Consider the following 13,634-nt stretch of genomic DNA (forward strand, 5'->3'; position numbering starts at 1 on the left):
TTCTAGTTCATGAACCACGGGCAACGTATGAGTGGCCAAGTAAGTGGTCCTGACAGTGGGGATACCAGTTACTTTGGAATAAGGCTGGGCATCTCGGACATATTCTGAGTCGTGGTCACCTTTGTACTCAGACGGCAAAGACTACCAAATCCACCGGTTAGTCCCTCAATCGTTAGGGGTAAAACTCAATGGGACCCGGGCCAAGTAAGGCTAGCAACCTGCTTCCCTGGTACTTTAAATGTGATGCTGGCAACAATCAGAGCAAAATGCCTCGGACCTTTGGAGGTGACGGAGTCCCACCTCTAATTGACAAACCAGGGGCTCCTAAGATACGACTCGGCAAACGAATGGTAACGAGATGGGGAGCTATTAATATCAATGGGGGCTACTCTGGGAAGAAGGTAGAGCTGGCAGAGGCTGCAAGTAAGATGGGGTTGGACGTTTTAGCTGTTAGTGACATTCGGGTAAGGGGTGAGAAAAAAGAAGAAGTGGGAGAATACAAGGTCTACCTGTCAGGAATCAAAGCAGGAATAGCACAATGGGGTGTAGGGCTTTACATCAGGAAATAAATGGAATCCAGCGTAGTTGAAATAAGCTATGTAAACGAACGACTGATGTGGATAGATTTGACAATGTCTAGCAAGAAAATTAGGATTGTGTCAGTATATTCGCATTGTGAAGGGACAGATCAAGATAAGATGGATAGTTTTTATGACGCACTCAGTGATGTAGTTGTTAGAGTAAAGGACAAGGACAGTGTTCTGTTCTTGGGTGATTTTATTGCCAGGATTGGAAATCGAACAGAAGGGTATGAAAAGGTTATGGGTAAATTTGGAGAGGATATGGAGGCCAACAGGAACGGGAAGCAACTCTTGGATTTCTGTGCCAGTATGAGCTTAATAATCACAGACTCCTTTTTTAAACATAAGAATATTCACCGGTATACTTGGGAAGACAGGGGAATCAGATCTGTCATTGACTATATAATAACAGATCAGGAATTCAGGAAGGCTGTGAGTGACACGCGTGTATTCAGGGGATTCTTTGATGACACTGATCACTATTTAATCTGCAGTGAAAATGGTATTGTGAGGCCGAAAGTGCAGGAGGTCAGATCTATGTGTAGGAGGATAAGAGTGGAGAAGCTTCAGGATAAGGAAATCAGGCACAAGTACATAACAGTGATCTTAGAAAGGTACCAGTTAGTTGAATGTAGTGAATTATAGCCACTGGAAAAGGAATGGACAAGGTACAGGGACACAGTACTAGAAGTGGCTAAAGAATGTCTTGGAACAGTAGTGTGTAAAGATAGGATGAAGCAAACAGCTTGGTGGAATAACACAGTCAAGGCTACATACTAGAACTCAGGTAGACAGAAAAAGTTATATTGAATAAAGAAACAAAGCCAAACAGATAATTGCAGCATCGAAGAAGAAATCTTGGGAAGACTTTGGAAACAGGTTGGAGACTTTGGGTCAAGCTGCTGGAAAACCATTCTAGAGTATAATTAGCAGTCTTCGAAAGGGAGGTAAGAAGGAAATGATAAGTATTTTGGACAGGTCAGGAAAACTGCTGGTGAATCCTATTGATGCCTTGGGCAGATGGAGGGAATATTTTGAACAGTTGCTCAATGTAGGTGAAAATACGATCACTAATGTTGAAACACGTATGTAACGTAGCAGCGATGGTGAGGCACGTTAAAATCTTTGACCAGAGAGCCCATTATCGTGGTTAGTCTGCGCTTGACCGCGCGAGTGTTGCGAGCAGTACAGTAGTAGTCGTCGTGCAGTTCGCTAGTAGTCGTCATGTAGAGCAGTACGCTAGTAGTCGTCATGCAGAGCAGTCGGTCAGTAGTAGCAGCCCAGTGCGGTTGTGTGATGTAGTCTGTCGGCAACACTGGTCAAGATGCTGAATGAGGTATATTATTAATTAAGGTAATCATCAGATAATGTAAAGTTTATTTATTGTAATTAATTTCCAACAAGTGCCCCAATAATAATTTTGATTTCAAAAGCAATTTTACAAAAAAAAAATTTTTATTTAATTGAACTAACGATTTCGTTCCACTTCCCTTAAAGAAAAGTTTCAGTTAAATTACAAAAAAAAAAAAGGATATTATTATTTGCAATGCAGTTCCTCCAAGCCGTGCGCAAGAATAAGAGCAGAAATTTGACTAGCAGCTACAATGAGGTAAGAATTTAATTCTGATTTTTGCACAGGGCCAAAGACCGATATTTCGGTTTAATTGAATTATCATTATCACTGAGATTTTCTTATCACTGAATTGACTTTCATTATTTTCGTGAGGAACTTATACTTGGGTCAGATTGCGATTCTCACTTTTATTGTCATTAAATTTAATTGCTAGGGAGGTTACGTTTGGCTCCTATTCATTTTATATTTCTGTCATATTTAAAAAAATTTTGTGGGGAGGTTACACTTGGCGACACCCAGTCCAGGATCGTATTTCGTTGAGAGTCTTTTGAACAACAGTCAGATATCTGCTCTTATTTGCTTAGATATAATTAGGATTTGGCGCTACGCTTTTATTAACTTGTGACTTTCTTTCTACAGGTATTTCTGTTGTATTTGTGTGTTGCTTTTGCATTGTGCTTATTTATTTTGTGAAAAATTGTGACTATTGTAAAAATGCCGCGAAAGACTGTGAATAGTGTATCGCGAGGTATTTTGAATGAAATTACCGACTTAAACAGCGTGACCGATAGTAATTGTGACACGCAGTGTAATGATGACAATCCTGCGTTCACTGACAATCAATGCATTCCAACCACTAGTGATGACTTTTACCTTAATGATGAACAAACGAACCCAATTGTCTCGTCTGTTAATTTGACGACAATTGATGACGCGGAACGCTCTATTGTAATGAGCGCTGCCCAGCTTAACATACCCGATTTGGAAAATTCAAGTAACGTACAGACAAATTTGTCTAATGGAAATGGACAGGATACACAAAGTACGACGGATTTATTTAATTCCGAAATAGTGACTGACAGTGTACGTTCGACTGACAAATCTTTTTGCAAATTACGGAATGACCAAATGGTCACACAGAACGTGACAATTGCATGTACTCCATCACAGAGCACTGAGAATGCAACTGCTACTTTTGATTTGAATCAATTTATGGCAATAATGCTACAGTTTAAGAACGACCTTACTGTAAATTCCAAACAACAGAGTGAAGATCTCAAACAACAACTTAGTGCAGATATCAAACAACAGAGTGAGAAAACAGACAACAATTTCAGACAACAGAATAAAAAATTAGACGACAATTCCAGACAGCTTAGTGAACAAATTAGAGCCGTTGCCGCGCAGTGCCATGACACTAAGGAACAGTTGCGCGTGGAAATTGAGGCTTGTTCACGAAAAAATAGCGAAGAAATTAAGTCTGTTGCGCAAGAATTAAGGGAAATGCAAACAGCCGCAACAGAAACACTCAGAGACGAAATTAGCGGAGTCGCTAAACAATGCTCTGAAAAAGCTACACAATTACGGGACGAGTTTAAAGCAATGACGGTAGAACTTTCGCGCACAATGGACGCAAAGATAGACGCGAAATTCGAACAGCAGAACACTCAGATTGACGAGCGCTTTAATCTTCACATACAAAACAGTGATACGCGTTTCCGCAAATTTATTCAGGATCAAAATAAAGTCAAACGTCAAGTCATGGAAACAATCACTGCTCAAAGACAAGAAGACAAACGTAAAATGTTTGCGAAGGCAAAAACGTATGTAGACAATAATATTACTACAGTGTCCGACAAAATTAATACCATAGAACAGTTGAACGCGGAATTACGGGATGAAATTTCTGATCTTAAATCAAAAACAGATACACACACAGTAAATATTCAAACAGTGACAGACAGATTCGAACAATTAGAGCTAACACAAGAATGCGATGTCATCAAAGCTGATGTTAAAAAACTGAGCGAAACTACGCGTAAGTTGCAAAAACAGATTAATGCGTCCGATTCTAAAACCGATGATCAGGCAAAAATACTGACTGAAAAATATGATGAATTAGCCAGTCGTATTGATGCTATTGAAAGTAATAATGATAATAAATCAGACGATACTGTACCGATTTCATTTAACCAAACACCTGAATTTCAAAATTTACAGCAGACAATTAATGAGATCGATTCGTCTAATAACACGTTGCGTAGGAAGTTGTCAAATTTACAACAAGAAGTAACAGAGAAGAAAAATATTTCAGTTAATAACTCAACACAGCAGACGCCACTTTGCGAACATTTGTCAGAGTCACGCAGCGCGTATCATGTGAGCAATTTACAGAGACTACGAGACGTAAAATCCGAAAAGCCACGCGATTTAAAATCTGAAAAGCTATGCAACTGGAAATCCGAAATGACACAGGCGAACAGATTCACACACAAACCTGAACGTGTTATCAAATTCAGTGACGAGAACGTTGATTATAAGCAATTTGCATTTGTAAGAAAATCTAAGGAATTTAATAATGACAGAACACAGGTACACGCTTTGAGCTGTATACGACAATTTATCTTTGTACATTCACCGCTATTGCCTGTAATGCAGAAGCTAGCTTTGAACCAGATGCGACAATTTATTTTTGTATTTACAACAGCATTGCCTATAATGAAGAAACTAGAATTAACTTGGATACAACTATTTCCTTTTGAATTTATACCGCAATTGCCTGTAACGCAAAAGCCAAAATTTATTTGCAGTGCGTAATAGACCTCAGGGGATTCATTACGCTTTAATGAATATGTGCCGTAGCGAGCATAGGGCCCCGAGCTGTAGTAGTGCTGTTTCATCTTTAGTTTTCTGCACTGCTGCCTTCTCTTCTACTATCCTTTATATCTATCAAAACTGCTCTTTAACTATTGCTCTACCTAGAATTAAGAAACGAGTAATGAAAACCCGATGTGACAAACTTTTACCGAATGTGACAATTTCAGTAGGCACTTCCGTAATGACAACTACCGCCGTAATTTTAATTACAGATAAAATCGTAATCATCAGTATGTGTAAAATTAACAGCAAACGCATTTTTTTGTAACAATAGACGTTTTTCACCGCAACAGCATGAAAGTCAGCCGCTTAGCATACATAACCAACAATGCAGTCTACAAGGTCAACCAAACTTTAATGTTTCGCCGCGTGCACGTATAGTCCCAGCTCCAACAAATAGCAACGCATGGCAGCAAAGAAATAACTACGTACAGATAACACACTATTTCAACTCGTATCGCAATGCGCCGTATAGAAATTACTATCATGACAGACGTAAAAAAAAAAAAATGATGAGTACAATTTTCAGCGTACATTTAATAACAGTCGATCTTATGAGCAGCAACAACATCAGCAACAACAAATAATCATGAATGAAACAGACAATAGGTGTCATCCATAGAGTAAGACGTCAGTAAGAAATAACAGAACAGTTCATATAGTGGATATGCCACAACATTCTCCCGTAAATAATAACACGTACGATAGATTTTAACCAGATACAGCACAGATTGCATATTACAGTAACGCAAACATTACTTTTGACACGCAGAATTTTGCTCACGAGAATGTTATTTGAAACATGCTCTGTTGAATGCACCACTTTTATCGCACCCAGACCTTACTAGAAATTTTTCCATTGCCACTGACAGTTCCAACACCGCTTTAGGCGTACATATTTTCCAGGAAATTGAAGAAGATGGTTCAATAGTAATTAAAAACATCGCATTTGCAAGCCGCATTTTGTCACCTGCTGAACGAAATTATTCTGTTACAGAACTTGAAACATTATGTGTTGTATGGGCTTTCACGAGATTTAGGCACTTTCTTTATGGCAGACATACCACCGTTTACACAGACCACAGAGCAATACAATTTTTACTTTCGGCTAAATTCACTCACGACATATTAAGCAGATGGAAACTGTATTTACAGGAATTTAATTTTACAATAGTTCACATTCCCGGCACACAAAATGTTATAGCAGACGCACTATCGCGTTCTCTCGGCAACAATCAGCAAGACGTAGCAACCAACTTCTGCAAAACAAATTTCAGTGTCATGTACATTCAGCAAGTTGCAATTGAAAACTTTATTTCATCGTCATTACAGGACATAGCAAAGGAGCAAAATAAAGACAATGTGTGGAAAGAAATTAAACACCTTTGGCAAGATAGGAAAAATGTTACGATTAGGAACCACTACACTGTACGCAATGACATTCTGTTTCGCCGCTCTCATCCTGACAGCAACAATTGGTTATTATGCATTCCTGACGAACTGGTTAACAAACTAATCTGGTACACTCATTTAAGTTACGCACATTACGGAGCACGAAAATGTTTTCTTATACTGAGACAGAATTGCTATTTTACCAACATGGAGAAACGTATACGACGAGTTTTAGCGTCTTGTAAAATTTGCCAGAAAGCTAAACCAGACACCACTTCACATATTCCTCCTTTATATCCCCGTTATACCTGTTAAATTAAGACACATGGCCGCTGTAGACATTTTTGGTCCGATTCCGACAACTAACAGAGGTTTTTGCTACATCTTTGTCGCTGTTGAGCTCACTTCAAAATTTGTTACTTTCACTCCGTTACGCAAAGCTACTGCTAAACTGTTTCGAAAGCATTTGTAAAACATTTTCTATTTCATGTAGGGCATGTGATGAAAGTAATTTCTGACAATGGATCACAATTTCGATGTGGCGTATGGACACGCATGTTACGAGCTAGAAACATTTCTCCGATTTATATATCCAAGTACCATGCTTCTTCGAACCCTTGTGAAAGATTAATGAAAGAAATTGGTAAACTGTGTAGAATATACTGCCACAAAAGACATATTGATTGGGATACACACATACTCTCATTCCAAGATGTAATTAATTCCATTCCAAATGAATCCACTATGCTATCACCGTCTGTTATACTGAAAAACGTTGAACCACCAAACAAAATTAAAGAATTAGTAAACTTCCCTAAATGTCGTCGACTAAGACACCATGAAATAATTGACATTGCGCTGAACAACAATCAACGTGCCGCAGCGCGCCTGAGAAGACAGCAAAAACAGGTTTGTACACGCCGAGACTTTCACGTTGGACAGAAGATATTAGTACGTACACACTATTTATCCAGCAAAATAAAAGGTAAGTGCAGTAAATTTGAACTTTTATACGCAGGTCCATATCGGATTCGCAGCATTCCTCATCCCAATGTTGTACACGTCGAAACTTTGAGAACCAGAAAATCGAAAGGCAACCACCATTGGTCAAATATTAAACCGTTTATTGAATGAAGACACTTTATGATTCAACACACTATGATGCCATTTACTAATGCAATTATATTCACCTGACTAATTACTGATGATTATCGTATTTTTTATTGGCAAGTGCGCGGCAAGGTAAGGTTAGCAGGTCGCTCTCCTTGTCGTTACACATCAGACCGTGCATATTTTTCCAGACGAACTTACGTATTTTATGAATAATTATGCAATTCTATGTAATGACGTATTAATTTTATCAAATTCTCTCTCCATTAAAGTCTTTAATTCTCGCCTCTATTAACTACACTACATACAAGCTGAACACAACGAACGTCACATTTTGTCTTTTTATGTACGATTGTTTTCATGTTTTGTTTATATGCACTGTGAAATAGTTAAGATATAACACACAGCAGTTGACTTTGACATTTTTTTTGCCATATGATATCTCAACATCGTGATTGTTTTACGTTTTTTGCTGCTGCATTGTATTATTCTGTGTACATTTTTGCATCTGAACACTGTCAATGTCTTTGACATATTACGTTTTCTGTCATGTTATGCTGTATGCTTAATTGTGTCACCATAAACCAGTCATTATTTAGTGGGTATATGATTTAAATGCAAGACATTAATCTTTGTTCATCAATTTCAGAAAGAAATAATGCGTGTAAGAAATAAATTCAACAGAAATGGGAATTTCACCTACGGAATAAACGAAAGAAGATGCAATAACTTTATGAGGAAGAGTAAATGGATCAGGATTGGCAGGCATTAACAAGAATATACTATACTCATCGTAGAATAGCAGTCTTAACTAATTTTTTCTTTCAGAATACAAGGTGATTGATGCAGGCTGTCAGAGAGAACTGCACATCTTAGTTTTAGTGATGAAATATGCTAGAGATAAGGAATAGTTATGTAATGAGTAATGAAGTGATTTTTTTTGCAGATGATAATGAATGCTGATGAATAATGATGAAGGATATGGTATTATGAATAATGAAGTTTTTCTTTACAGGTGATGATAATAATGAAGTTATGATAATATGGATAATGAAGTGATTGATAATGAAGTTTTTTTTCTTTACAGATGAGGATAATGTTGAAGTTATGTATTTAGGCTATGTAGTTATTTAAGTATTTGTTGCAGTTTGTTTTGACAGCAGGTGTTATATTGCATAGTAGGATGACGGAAAGTTTTGGAAAGGACAGCTATGGAATACATTTTTTTATACACGTTTCACTACCTGTTAATTCGAGGTTCACTACTTTTCAGCATAGTGTGCGTTTCTTCTTTCAGGTCAATAATCCATTTTGTATTTTTTTTCAGGAGAAGCTTTTCATGATACTTACTAAACCTGTTACTTATTATACCTGTTCTAGTACTTGCATTTTTATTTTTTACCCATTTCTGTTTATCATTTATAAATGTGATCACATATACTGCCTTGTTACATAACCTCGCTACAGCTGACTCATGACGAATGACGTTCCCTATCCTCATTTGCAGCAATAGGTCAAAAGCAAATAGTGTTATGCCTCAGCAATTAATTATCGATCCCAACGCAATGCATTGCTAACAAAAAAATGTATTACCAATCCCAAATAGTGATACCAGTTCGAGAAAGTTCTGAGTAATGCTGAACAGCAATGAATAATATGTAACTTGGAAAATGATTAATTAATTATGATATGCTTTGTAATTGAAAAAGAATGCGATTGTTTCATAATGCTTTGTAATTAGAAGAAGGCTAATGATTCTTACTGTATTGGAATGATTAATTAATTATGCTATTCTTAATTATGCTTTGTAACTGGAAAAGAATATGATTCTTACTATATTGAAATGACAAATGATGCTATGCTTTGTAATTAGAAGAAGGCTAATGATTCTTAATTATGCTTTGTAACTGGAAAAGAATGCGACTGTTTAATAATGCTTTGTAATTAGGAGAAGGCTAATGATTCTTACTATATTGGAATGACAAATGATTAGTTAACTATGCTATGCTTTGTAACTGGAAAAGAATGCGATTATTTCATAATGCTTTGTAACTAGGAAAAGAAGGTTACTGATTCTATGTAAAACAATTAATGAACATTTTTCTGTAATACTACATACTTGGTACAGAAATGTTCAATAACTGGGCTATGAATGCCGCAAACTACTAATGAAGACTGTAATTGTCAATATTATGTGACTTAATGTCCGTCACCTCATGAGCTAACTACCCTGAATTACTGTAATGTCCATTTGTCCTGTTTATCCTAGTGATCATGGAGCACTATATTTGGTTTTGCACTAATTCTACGTTGGTGTCCCTTGTAAGAGCGTGGTGTTGACACGACATGCTGTCCACCACCGTGAGCGATGAAGACGTTATTATGGTCCCACTGTTTGGTGTACCTAATGTACTGCCAAAATGAAAACATGGAACATTACTACGACAGTTCAGTGTCTTGGCTACACTGATAAATTCTGATGGGAAAAGAACTTCAAATTGTGTCACTTGGTGTTGTACTTCTGTGGAAAGATATGGACTTTCAGAACAGCTGTGTGCAATCTAAAGTGCTACAACCATGATGCAATCCATCCCTTTCCTATCCTAATTCTTGTCACATATAGAAAATCATTTTTTGCTAACATCATTTATGTTCATGGGTTATACATTTTTTTTCGATTCGCTGAACTCCAGTGCGAGTACACTTATGTCACTTGTCGACATGATTTTTTGCCATTATGTTTATTTATTGCGAAAATGCTAAAGACATTTTTTTCGATTTGTTCTGAAGTACAGTATATGTGCACTCTTGTTTTTTATATTGTATATACATTTTTTATTTTTGATGATATGTTTTGAACTTCAGTGCATGTGCACTTATGTTAGGTGTTAATATGTTTTCTACTTAACTTCAGTGCCTGTACACTTTTCTCATTTTTCAATATGATTTGTACTCATTCTGTATGTTCAATACTTCAGTGTGTATGCACTTATGTCATTTCTTACTCATTGTATGTACATTTCGTCATTTGCTGATATGTTCTCAACTCCAGTGCGAGTACACTCATGTCACTTGTCAACATGACTTTTTTTTTTTTTTTGCCATTCTGTTTATGCTAAAGAATTTTTTCAGTGCGTGTGCACTCTGTTATCTGTCAAATAATTTGTATATACAGTTTTCTGATTTACTACTATGTTTTGCACTCACATCCTGTCTTTGTCTGATATATTTTGTACTCGGTGCGTGTGTACAACATTTAATTTATGTACTAAATTTGAATATTCTGTAAATTGTAAAAATTTATTGCGATGGCAAGTCCAAATGACTCACCATCGCTGCCAAATTTTTGCCCCTCCAGTGGAGGGTTATGAAACACGTATGTAACGTAGCAGCGATGGTGAGGCACGTTAAAATCTTTGACCAGAGAGCCCATTATCGTGGTTAGTCTGCGCTTGACCGCGCGAGTGTTGCGAGCAGTACAGTAGTAGTCGTCATGCAGATCGCTAGTAGTCGTCATGTAGAGCAGTACGCTAGTAGTCGTCATGCAGAGCAGTCGGTCAGTAGTAGCAGCCCAGTGCGGTTGTGTGATGTAGTCTGTCGGCAACACTGGTCAAGATGCTGAATGAGGTATATTATTAATTAAGGTAATCATCAGATAATGTAAAGTTTATTTATTGTAATTAATTTCCAACAAGTGCCCCAATAATAATTTTGATTTCAAAAGCAATTTTACAAAAAAAATTTTTTATTTAATTGAACTAACGATTTCGTTCCACTTCCCTTAAAGAAAAGTTTCAGTTAAATTACAAAAAAAAAGGATATTATTGTTTGCAATGCAGTTCCTCCAAGCCGTGCGCAAGAATAAGAGCAGAAATTTGACTAGCAGTTACAATGAGGTAAGAATTTAATTCTGATTTTTGCACAGGGCCAAAGACCGATATTTCGGTTTAATTGAATTATCATTATCACTGAGATTTTCTTATCACTGAATTGACTTTCATTATTTTCGTGAGGAACTTATACTTGGGTCAGATTGCGATTCTCACTTTTATTGTCATTAAATTTAATTGCTAGGGAGGTTACGTTTGGCTCCAATTCATTTTATATTTCTGTCATATTTAAAAAATTTTGTGGGGAGGTTACAATGTTTCAGATTTTGATGTGCAATGGGATAGGAATGATGATGGAAATAGGATCACATTTGAGGAAGTGGAGAAAATGGTCAATAGATAGCAGGGCAATAAAGCGGCTGGGGTGGATGAAATTAAGTGGGAACTCATCGAATACAGTGGAATGTCAGGTCTTAAATGGCTACACAGGATAACTGAAATGGCGTGGGAGTCGGGACAGGTTCCATCATACCGGACGAAAGCAGTAATCACACCAGTCTTTAAATATGGAAACAGAAAAGATTGTAACAACGACAGAGGTATCTCTTTAATCGGCGTTGTGGGTAAAATCTTCTCAGGTATTGTTGAAAGGAAAATGCGAGTATTAGTTGAGGACAAACTGGATCAAAATCAGTGTGCGTTTAGGCCTTTTAGAGGTTGTCAGGACCAGATCTTTAGGTTACGGCAAGTAATGGAGAAGTGTTACGAGTGGATCAGGGAATTGTATCTATGCTTTATAGATCTAGAAAAAGCATATGACCGGGTTCCTAGGAGGAAGTTATTGCCTGTTCTACGACATTATGGAATAGGAGGCAAACTGTTGCAAGCAACTAAAGGTCTTTACATAGATAGTCAGGCAGCAGTTATAGTTGACGGTAAATTGAGTTCATGGTTCAGCAAATAATGGAGAAGTGTTACGAGTGGATCAGGGAATTGTATCTAAGCTTTATAGATCTAGAAAAGGCATATGACCGGGTTCCTAGGAGGAAGTTATTGTCTGTTCTACGAGATTATGTAATAGGAGGCAAACTTTTGCAAGCAATTAAAGGTCTTTACATGGATAGTCAGGCAGTAGTTAGAGTTGACGGTAAATTGAGTTCATGGTTCAGAGTAGTTTCAGGGGTAAGACAAGGCTGCAACCTGTCTCCACTGTTGTTCATACTATTTATGGATCATATTTTGAAAACAATAGACTGGCTGGGTGAGATTAAGATATGTGAACACAAAATAAGCAGTCTCGCATACGCGGATGACTTAGTTGTAATGGCAGATTCGATTGAAGGTTTGCAAAGTAATATTTCAGAGATAGATCAGAAATGTAAGGAATCTCCAAAACGAAAGTAATGTCAGTGGGAAAGAGATATAAACGGATTGAGTGCCAAATAGGAGGAACAAAGTTAGAACAGGTGGGCGGTTTCAAGTACTTAGGATGCATATTCTCACAGGATGGCAACATAGTGAAAGAACTGGAAGCGAGGTGTAGCAAAGCTAATGCAGTGAGCGCTCAGCTACGATCTACTCTCTTCTGCAAGAAGGAAGTCGGTACCAAGACTAAGTTATCTGTGCACCGTTCAATCTTTCGACCAACTTTGTTGTATGGGAGTGAAAGCTGGGTGGATTCAGGTTACCTTATCAATAAGGTTGAGGTTATGGATATGAAAGTAGCTAGGATGATTGCAGGTACTAGTAGATGGGGACAATGGCAGGAGGGCGTCCACAATGAGGAAATCAAAGAAAAACTGGGAATGAACTCTATAGATGTAGCAGTCAGGCCGAACAGGCTTAGATGGTGGGCCCATGTTACACGCATGGGAGAAGCAAGGTTACCCAAGAGACTCATGTGTACAGCAGTAGAGGGTAGGAGGAGTCGGGGTAGACCAAGGAGAAGGTACCTGGATTCGGTTAAAAATGATTTTGAAATAATAGGCTTAACATCAGAAGAGGCATCAATGTTAGCACTGAATAGAGGATCATGGTGGAATTTTATAAGGGGGACTATGCTCCAGACTGAACGCTGAAAAGCATAATCAGTCTTAAATGATGATGATGATGATGATGATGTATTCCATAGCTCTCCATTAACTTTTGTTAGTCAGGACATTTCCAGCATATGCGGGAAGCTATATTGTATTGCCACTCACCCTTTTCAAGTCACACATGAGCAGATGTTAGACAATGATGACAACGGATCAGCAGGCAAGTCCCACCAAACTCGTCGACTATTTGATCTGATGATATTGTCACTCAAACACAGAAATGTAGTGTTTTTGAGGGTTCTTTCGTTAGAGATTGTTACACAGATGGACAGACGTTTTGACTGAGATTTTAGTATCAGAAGGAAGATTAGATTACATTAGTAGAGATGCAGGGCTGATTCACATTGGACGAAGGTGAGGAGTAAAATGATAGTATCTTTGTTGAACGGATCAT

Source organism: Schistocerca serialis, chromosome 6 (genome assembly GCF_023864345.2).
Source record: "Schistocerca serialis cubense isolate TAMUIC-IGC-003099 chromosome 6, iqSchSeri2.2, whole genome shotgun sequence".
Lineage (NCBI taxonomy): Eukaryota > Metazoa > Arthropoda > Insecta > Orthoptera > Acrididae > Schistocerca > Schistocerca serialis.